The sequence below is a fragment of the Antrostomus carolinensis genome, unplaced genomic scaffold, assembly GCF_000700745.2.
Source record: "Antrostomus carolinensis isolate BGI_N321 unplaced genomic scaffold, ASM70074v2 scaffold38874, whole genome shotgun sequence".
In the NCBI taxonomy this organism is placed as follows: Eukaryota; Metazoa; Chordata; class Aves; order Caprimulgiformes; family Caprimulgidae; genus Antrostomus; species Antrostomus carolinensis.
In genome coordinates this window covers 24,759-35,019 of record NW_010309412.1, presented here as the reverse complement: position 1 = coordinate 35,019, position 10,261 = coordinate 24,759, and positions in this window count along the sequence as shown.

Here is a 10,261-nt window from a genome sequence, read left to right as displayed (position 1 = left end):
CCGCGCCCGCACCGCCCGCACTACCCGCATCCCGCACTCGCACCGCCTGCACCCCGCACAGCCCGCACGGCCCGCACGACCCGCACCCCACACCCTCACCGCCCGCCGCGTCACCCGCCCCGGGGCAGAGGGCGGGCAGCGGGGGAAGCGGCTGTGGTTCTCTGCGGGGATACCGGCCAGCATCTTGCTCCTGCCAAGGGGCGGTTTGGCTCAACGGGCAAAAACGCCTTTCGCACAGTTTCAGGCGTTAATTTACCGCGTTATGCGGCAGCACGCTGGGGGACCCAACATTAAAAATTAAAATGTTGTTAGAACTTTTTTAAAAAATATGAAATATTTAAAGGAACAGAAATTTGGGGTTGTATTACTACACCTGCTTGTTGAGCCCTCTTAGATTTACTTAAGCAAGTAATTTGGAAAAACACAGGATTCGGAGATGCAATTTATGTTCTTACTAACAAGACCTTACCCTTTCCTGGCATGCCTTAATAACTCAGTACACTATTGTCCTCTTACTTTACTATTAGCCTTGTTTGTGAGAAGAATCTTGTTTATTTTCATTTTCCATTTCTATTTGATCATCTAGTTGCTTAGCATCCCAAACATCAACTATTCATGTCGAGCCATTTGCAGCTACAATCACTATTCAAAGCCTAGTCTCCCAAAGTCTTCTTTCTTCCTGGATGCAGTGTTTCTGCAAGTGGGCCCGCTGGTATCGTGGCTATGAGCATAGAGTCGTGTCCATGGGACAGCTCAACCATCATGCCCCATGCATAGAGTTTGCACAATGAGGCCCAAAGTGTGTGAAATCTAGCAAAAATTGATAATAATCTGGGCTATTTTTTATTTTAATAAGCAGATTCAAAATATGCAGGGACAGAGAGAGGGGAGACATGCAGTGTGTATTAAGTGCAGGTTATCAAAAAGAAACTGTCTCTGGATTATGTACAGTTTCACTTGACTGAAGCTTCATGGAAGATTAAGCTTCTTTTGTTCTCTGTGCTGTTTCACATAGATCAGTTGATGATGTGCAGAATAATTTTAACCACATATTAAACAGCGGTTAATCTAAGATAAGGAGATGAGCAAATATGAATAGTGAATAGTGATTTTTAGTGTTAATATTAATTAGAGATGGAGTAACCAGTTCGTCAGAAATTTAAACTCTTTTTGCAGGGTTCCCAAAAATATATGTATAAAGAGATGGCCTGTTTACTATTACAGTGTTTACCAGCCAGTCTCCTGTGTGGTACACATAATTCACAAAGGAATCAATCACTCCTCTCTGATTTATAGAGAATAATAGCACTGAGGTGACTGACTTCTGGAACTGCTGCAGACATGGAAAATAAAATAGGCAGAAAGCATTAAAATCCAGGACACTGTGTCAAAGAATTGCAAGTATTAAACTAGTTGGGTAGCATTTTTAACAGGAGACGGAGGTGGAGTTGTAGGGTTCTGCAGCATATAAAAATAACACATTGTATTCTCCTTAAATTATGGCATTTCCAAAATATTACCTTTCAGACTTTTGCTGGCCCCACGGGAGACCTTTTCAGTGCCTTTTCTCTTGTAAAGATTTAATTGATCTCTTTTGAGGCTAGGAAAGATCTAATATTTTGCAGATCTATTTTTATTTTCAGCTTTTGCCTTAATCCCCTTCATACACCTTTAATTTCTTCATTTAAATTAATTAAGTTCTCCTCAGCTATATGCAGATGATAAGATTTCTGGACTCCATTCATCACACAGGTTATTCACAGTTCTTTCAGGAATTTTACCAACAGTTCTCATCAATTTGCCAAGGAAATCTGTTTGTTACTTGTGTGTAAGTATTTCAGCAAGCCCTTGAATCAGACAACCAGCACTTTGGAATTTGCAGTGAGAGCATTTATCTTTTTCAATAGACTCTAATAGCATAAAAATTGTTCATATAGTTTTGTTTTCTACATGACAATAGGACATCACTGGGGAAAGGAATAAGTACATAGTCGTTTAAGCAATGACATTATTTAAAAAAGGGAGAAAAGGTTCGATTCCTTCTTTCTGAGTCCACCTTGTTTTTTTTTTTTACTTTTTTTTTTACTTCTTGTTTTCTTCTTCTTTTTGGAAGACAAAAAATAAGTTAAGGGTACAGTTTATATGCTGTATTACCTCCTTTCAGACACCTGCTTTTGTGCACTGATCACATTTACTCTTACATGGTGCATCTTCGTTTTTCCTTCCTCAGACGTTTATTGCATGACAACAAGCCTTATCAATCAGCTCCTTGAATATTTTCCTGATGGCAGAAGAACTATGGGGTCTACTTTAGTCAATAATTTCATCATCTTTGCCTCATTGTCTCTGATCAGATAGGAGTCTGGACTACTTTTCCCCTCTAGGTGGGCTCCTCTCTATTATTTAGGCTATTGCTGGAAGTGGTCTGCTGCAGAAATGTATTTGGCACTGCGATCTTTGTGCATAAAATATGCACTGATCTTTTAAATATGAAAAGATTCATTACTAATCCTACAAAAAGGTAAAAAAAAGAAAATGAAGAAATGAACTGTATTAGGAACAAGTAGGAAGAAAAGAATTAACTAAATGTAATTTACCAATCATTCCTATAAACAGAGACACATGGTTTCAATTTTCATGTTGAAATGGAATTATTGGTTTAGGACAGGTTGGTAGAGTAAAGCCATTTTACATATAGCCAGCCAGTACTCCTTCTTTTTCTTTTTAATCTGCAAATATAACTGTCAAGGTCAGAGATAGTTTTCTGGAGTCCAGGAATCCCAAACAACAGGATCCTTTCACTGTGATATTTTTTCTCACTTTTTATTTTTCAGTTTCTGATAACATGAACAGACAGGACTTTGTAAAGAGAAGTGTTTTCTCTACTTTTTGAATATACTTTCCTTAAATATCTGTAGAGGCAAACAAACTCTGTTCCTATATCCCTCACAAGAGAGGAATATGTTTAGGAGTATACCTTTTGTTGAGAATTAGGTTAACCATGTACATCATCATTACTTGAATTGTCAGAGAAAACATCTAGGAAATATTTTTACCCCTTTTATCACTGTTACAAACCACCAGTCAAACATTCCAATGTAAAAGTGAAAGAATATATCAGTAATCATTGAATTTACGTCAGTTTTGCTGGACATCTAAATTTCTCTTTAAACATCTGGGCAAGCATTCACAAACCTCTGCTCATGTCTCCCAGGTCTGTACATGCTTCACATGCTTACATCATAGTAGTGAGACATTTGCTTACAAGATATTTGTAGCTGCTCTGTTTCTGAGGCTGTTGGTCTTCACCTTTACAACAGTCTCTTCAGCACCTGACTCAAGTGAACCTGTTTTTCCTTGCACTGGAGTCCATCATCAATGGGCCCCACTATGAAACCTGAAGGGTGACAACCAGCAACTGAGTTGTGGTTGCATCCCACATTGCTGTAGCTGCTTTGCAAACAAGGCTACACCTACACACAGAGTTTCTTTTCATGAACATACACAAAACTACCAAAGTCCCAGTGGTCCTCAGTCACTCAGAGCATTAGATCTTGTCCAAATGCGTCCCCCTCTCCACTTAACCCACCAGTGCCAATTTACCATTACCTTTAGTGCACATCCAAGCTGTGGACAAGAAGACCACACAGTAATTAAAAGAGAAGTGTTCTGGAGGTCCTTATGGGATGTCTGAAACCCTAATGGTAGCTGATCTGAAAGAGGAGCCTGATCTAGGGTCTTCTTTTGTCAAACAATGTAGGCTGCAGTTATCACTAGGCTATTACCTAGTGTTGAGGTTTTTTAATAATAGCTTCTTATTGAAAGAGTTTCGTGTCCCAGTAAAAAACCCCACCCAAAAAACAACAACAACAAAAAAACCCAAAACCAAAACAAAATAAACCAAAACATAGTCAGTTGCAAAAGACTGATGCCTTACTTAAAGTGCCCATCAGTGACATGGATGGAAAAAGTGCTAAGCCTACCACTAAACAAGGCAAAACAAGCATTTCAAAGCCAAGTCTCTTACCCTTGGGTGGTTTCCTGAACCATTCTTACTGAGGAAGGCTTGGTGGTTAAATCTTGTTCTGAATTTTCATCCCAGTGCCACTAATGCCTCATGCATTAATGGTTGTGAGAAAAAAAAAAATAAAGTGCATCACTCAGGCACACAGAAAAAGGCAGACGTTCTACCCTTTTTCTGGTGGTTTCCTCTGGTGTTGATCGGTTGTTTCCCAGTTCCCTACTTGGAGATGCTTAATTTCCTCTTGTCTTGTCACGGTGTGTTTGAGCTAGAGGCTCTGTGCACCTTGTTGTGAAGACCTGTGCTGGGTTCCAAGCCCAGAGATGCCCCAGGCCACTTGGGAGGGAGAGACTGACAGCTGCTGATCACTCCACAATGAGGGAATCTGGGGTTGCAGAGATAAATTTTGTTCAGTAGCTAGCCATGGTTTGCAGAATGATGTGGAAAGGCAAGTTGAAAAGTCACAGAGAAAGGGGAGAATGTACATTCAGTGAGAACGAATAAATAGTGACAGCTGATAAGGACTTCTCAGTTTGAGTCAATGTATCCCATAAAAGCAAGAGAGGTGGCAAACTTATTACTGCACAGGAGTGCAGTGAGCACCAGGGCTTTATTCTCTTACTTTCCTGAATTATCAGGAAGAATGACATCACAGAGCTCCAGAATTTGAAAATAGACATTTTTACAAAAATAAACAAAACAGAGCTAGGAGGAAAACAAGATCCTGGCTCACAAACATTAGATCAAAGGTGGAAGGGTTATTTTTTCAAATGGATTTCTTTATTAATGCCATTCCTTAATATCTATATGACTTTTTTTGTTGTTGTTCATAACAAAGGGATTGATTGATTAATAACTTTCACTAATTCAATCTGGGAGCAGGAACAACATCGTTGTATCTTGGTGAACAACCTTTGCGATGAAAGAAATTCTGTACAGGTGCGGTAAAATATGTGTGAACAGCCAATTGGCTGAAGTGTGTTTTGATAATCCATATAAAACTTGGGAATTACAACTACCTTTGCAGAAACCAGGGCTGTGAAATAATTCCCAAATGAACAAAAGCCAGAAACACATTTGTGACCAATTAAGCTATGTGATTGGTTCTAATATATATTATCATGTTCCCAGGTAGCTTTAAAAGTATGAAAAAACGAACAAAATGACCGTTTCATAATAACATACTTCCTTAGCATGACAGATAACATTTATTATTTATTTCATCAAATACTTCATTAACTCAATGAATGCTTCCAAGTTCCACAAATAACCTTTCCCAGGGTTAAAGTCTTTTAGACAAAGGATCTGAGAACAAAAGTGAGAGCAAGTACATTGAAAGTAGGAGAGAAAATCAAAGAGGAGAGGGGTGGAGAATACAAGCTTTGAGACCTCTCCCAGAACAGGTCCTGTCAGTTCTATGAGCTGTTGTCATCATCCTAATGCTTTACCTACCAGGCAGTCCCTGCAGGAGTTTTTGAGTGCGAAGGTCTGGATATGCCTTGGGGTGGGCTACTTTTAATTTTTTTCTTAGTATTAGAAAGTATTTTTTGCCTTAACGAGAAAACTGCATTTCTAGGCAACGCTGTCAACATCTGTTATTTCTTTTGATTTCTTTACATTTTTGGAAATATTGAAGAATTCATAGATCGCTTATACAGGTATATTTAAGAATTCAATTTTTTTTCTGAATTTTAAAGCATCCCCTAGAGTAGCAGAAAACAGAATTATTTGTAAATACAAATTATAGTGTATGTTTTCAGTGCAACCTAGAAACTTTAATCATATATACTTTCAATGTCTTGAAGAGGATATTTTCCCTAAATATCAAAGGAGTATTTCTTATTTTAACCAAATGTATTTTCTGTAGCACTTTCTAAATTTAAATACACTTTACAATCCATTTGAACCATGAGGAGTGTAGTCTAAGTAGAATTTGATCTCATAAACGATTGTGTTTGCTTCATAAACAGTCCTGTTCATGAAGAGGATGATACAGACAAATAAAATGCCATATTTGAAGCACGAGCAATTCAAAATTTACCTTCCAGATTGACCCACAGAAACAAAGTTCTGCCCTGAAACCCTTAGAGGGAAAATGGTCACTTGTTATATTACAATGATGAGTATTTCTTATTTTCCAGCCATTACTGAACATGTTTAAGATACTCATGAGCTGTTTTGGCAGATACTTATTGATGCATTTTAAGTCTTTTGTTAGCTATAGTCTTTAGTCATTTTAGTACATTGAGAACTAATCTCCAAGTCTGTCAGTCCCATTTTGCATTACAAATCATTTGTAGTTTTATAACTGTCATTTCCAAGGACATCTGGAAAAGATGGATTTATGAAAGGTTATCGCGCATTCTAAGGAGGCCAGGAATTAGCATGACTTTGTAAAGGTTCTTGTAAATTGAGCAGCAGCCATCACTGGCAATAAGCTGTTTTCTGCTCCAGTCAAGTATCTTTATTTAAATATTAAGGAAGAGGTGTGACCTTTGGCCTCAAAGATCACTATGATACAGCAATAGCACAATCTATTAGCTGTCAATGAAGTATTATGGCCCTGGCTCTCTCAAGACACCTATTTGTGGACAGTGTTATAATAACCCTTCCATTAGGCATCCCCAAGGCAAATAACCTTGGCTTTAACAGAGTCAGTTTAAAATTCCTTGGAGTAACATTAAGAGAATATCTGGTTTGTGTCAGTTTAGGATCAACTACCAGCATCAGTCCTGTTCTGTAAATTGTAAGTAGCAGTGGATTTATTAGAATTATTTTATACATGCCCACAGGTAAATATTAAATAAAAAGGATGCAAAAAATCATATTGCTTTCTACTTCCTACATGGAATATATATAACTTAATGGACACTTGACAGGTCTGAGCATTTTAAAACAGGATCCATTTTCTACTGTATACATTTAATTTCTTTTGTTGACAGAAATTACAGTGCCACTAGAATTAAATTGCACAAAAATAAAGAAAAGAAAGAAAGGAAATAAAACAGTAAATGTGATAAAAAGTAGTCTATATAACATTCCTAAGAGTTGGTAACTTGTCCTATATAAATAGTTAGATACAGCTACAATAAGATTAGGGGACTATCTAAAAAGCTGAGAAATTTTCACATACCGTGTCTTGTTCGTCTGCACTACATTTCCTGCTCTATATGTATCCATACATATAATACTCAAAGTCCTAGACCAACTATTTTTAAACTTGTGGGATGTTCAGAACAAATATTTTCTTCAGGTTTCCTCTGTTGTTTAGACAAAATAAATCTGATCATGCTCCCCTAATATCAGTTGAACTGCTTTGAAAACTACAACCCCTACATATATAAAACCAGCTAAGGCTGGTTTTTGCACCTTCTGCAAGAGAACAGCTCTAAAGCCACCTTTTATCAGAGGTAACAATCAAGGTCAAACTCCATTTAAATACTTTGAAAAATCAGAGGTACCCACAAGTGATTCTATAATTCTATAAGTATTAACAATAACCTACTAAAAATCCTATTAACATTTCAAATATTTTGGCTATAGGGTTTCTTCTGAATTCAGCTTTAATGTCTAATACAAATGGCTTTCATTGCTGAAACACAGCAAACTACTGAATGTGCTTGCTGTTGTGAAACCAGAAGCAGTTCAGCTGGTTCTGCAAGTACAGCTTCTATACAACTTTATTTTCTGTTGATTTTTAGCAGTAGTAGGTCATTCCTTAGAGAGGAATAAAAGTATTCTTGTGGTGGGAAACTACATGAGCTGTCCCCCAGCAGGGTTCAGTGCCTCCACACTGCCTCCCTGTCCCCAGAAGAGCTTTGATGGAGCCAAGGCAGTGAACGATCCCCTCCAGCCACTGCCCCCAGGACTCCTCTGCTCAAGGAAGGTTTACACAATGCAGAGGAAGAAAGCATCTGAATTAAAATAACTCAGTGCTAAATCAGCCAGTTCTCTCTGCTTAGTTTTGAAGAGTCCCCTTTCCACCCCCTCACCACCTGCAGTTCTTGACCTCCTCAGAGGGTTTATAGGAGGAAGACGAATAAAGGGAAAAAAAGCTGTGGAGGCAATAGTCTACTACGCTGTGATCCATCTCCTAATGTGTGCATTGGGATTTATTGCCTTGCCTTAACAAAGGCAGAAGACACAACTTCTAGCCGTGTTAAGACTGAAAATATTCAAAACTGCTGGTGCATTCACACTAGGGCCAAGAGTATTTGGCTCCTATACAAATGTTATCTCTACCTGGGCAATGTGGGCTTCAGGAGCAATCTCTTTAGCCAGGGAGCTCTGCTCTCCCCCAGCAGGTCCTGGCATGGCAGCCAGCCCCTGGCAAGAGAAAGAAGGTCTTGAGTCAGACTGGACAATGCCAAAATTTTGCAGCAGCTTTTTGCCCGGATGTTCTCAGAGTTAGAAACTGTGAGTCCAAAAAATACAGCACAGTGAAAGATGGTCTCACCTTTCTTGTAACCCTGACAAGCTTATTTCAAACCAGTGCTAGGAAACTTCACATCGTTTCAAAGCAAACAATTAAGTTGAGGATACATAGTTGTTTTCAAGTGTTCAGTTCTCACATATTGCACACTGTGAAGGCAATATTCGCTCTCAATAAAGGGCACTTGACTTTTGGTTCATTCTCCCTTTAGCACTCCTCTTACAGTGATATTGGATACAAAGCCATTTTCTTTCATAGGGCAATACGTGGCAGAATCTAGGATGTAATTTAAGGGGCTCTATTGATATCATAAATTACAAGAGGTCTGCTGAAGCAGTTTATGAATGGCAGTAAAAACCTGAAACTGAATTACATCACTGGAATCATGCACCACATACATGTATTATTATTTATAATACAGACCTAAGTATCCCTATATTTTATAGACAAGGAAGATACCACAGGGCCTTGTGCTAAATAGGAATAGGACTTCCACAGCCTCTTCCTAGCAGATTTGCTCTAATAATGGAATAGAAAAGCAATGTTTATGAAATTACTTCATAAAGGAGGAAAGAAACTTTAAGCCTGGGAAAGTGCAATATTACTGCAATGCTTTCTACAAGATCAGTTCCTTGTGTCACTCTCTGAGTACCATCTTTGCTCCACATACCAGAACTGAATTTGAGGAGGACACTGACGATCTTAATTATTTTGGTACACAGAATCTGTGTCCATATTTCAGAGTACATGTATAAATCTGATTTGGGCGACAGCTGTCAATCAGATCACTCTCTGCACTTTTAAATTCTCTGGCTGGTACCACAGTCTAGCACAATCACTTTAAAAATACAGTTACATAAGGACAGAAAGAATAATAAGAAAGATGTAGTCTCCCAGAAACAGTTTGTGAGCAGTCACAAGTCACTTGCTTTCTGTTCTCTTAAGAATTTAGTTCCCCAAAATAAAGTAATGCATGACCCGTATTGAGACCCCAGACAACTGTTTCAGAAAGTGGGTTTTAAAGGAGAGAGACCAAGTAGGCACATTTTTGCAAATATTTTCATGTGAAATGTACTTACTTCTCTGCCTTACAACACTGGCAAAATACAACATGAGGCTGACAGCTGAAGAAAAAAGTATATTTTTATTGGCCTATCAAAAAGGTCATTTTGTAAGCTCAAGTATAAAACCCTTATTTAGAAGAAAGTCCCCAGTAAAGCCAACAGGCCCTTGATGCAAAGTCTGCTCTCACCAACAAGATTATCAAGGGCAAGCCATGTGCACCTCCTGATAACACTAAAAGTGCCTGGAGCCAACAACCATCCAGTTTGGGATTTCAGGGGCCTAAGAGTACCAAACTTCTGTTTATTACTGGATTTCACTACACTAAGCATGAACCCTAAGTTCCTCTGAAATGGCAAGGCTTAAAGGACAAATAAGTTGATTTTATTCCCATGCTTGGTAATATTGAGCCTCAAGATACACAGAAAAACATTTTTGGCCTTTTAAATAATCATATAATTACTTGTCACAGTAGCATATTGTCAGTGCTTCACAGCTACCAACCTGTTAAACTACTGACCTGCCAGGTTCAGCTGAGGCTGCAGCTGGTTCCTGACAACCAGGAGGAGCTGATGCTCCTCATGCTTGTACCAGCTTCTGGAAGAGGAAAAGCAGTAAGGAAGGGAGAGAAGAGCATTTGTGGTTTATCCTCCAGAATTTGTCACAGTTTGAAAAGCGAGAGAATGATATGATAGAGGTGAGTGAGGAGAGGTACTCATAACTTACTTCACCTGAAGCTGTAAATA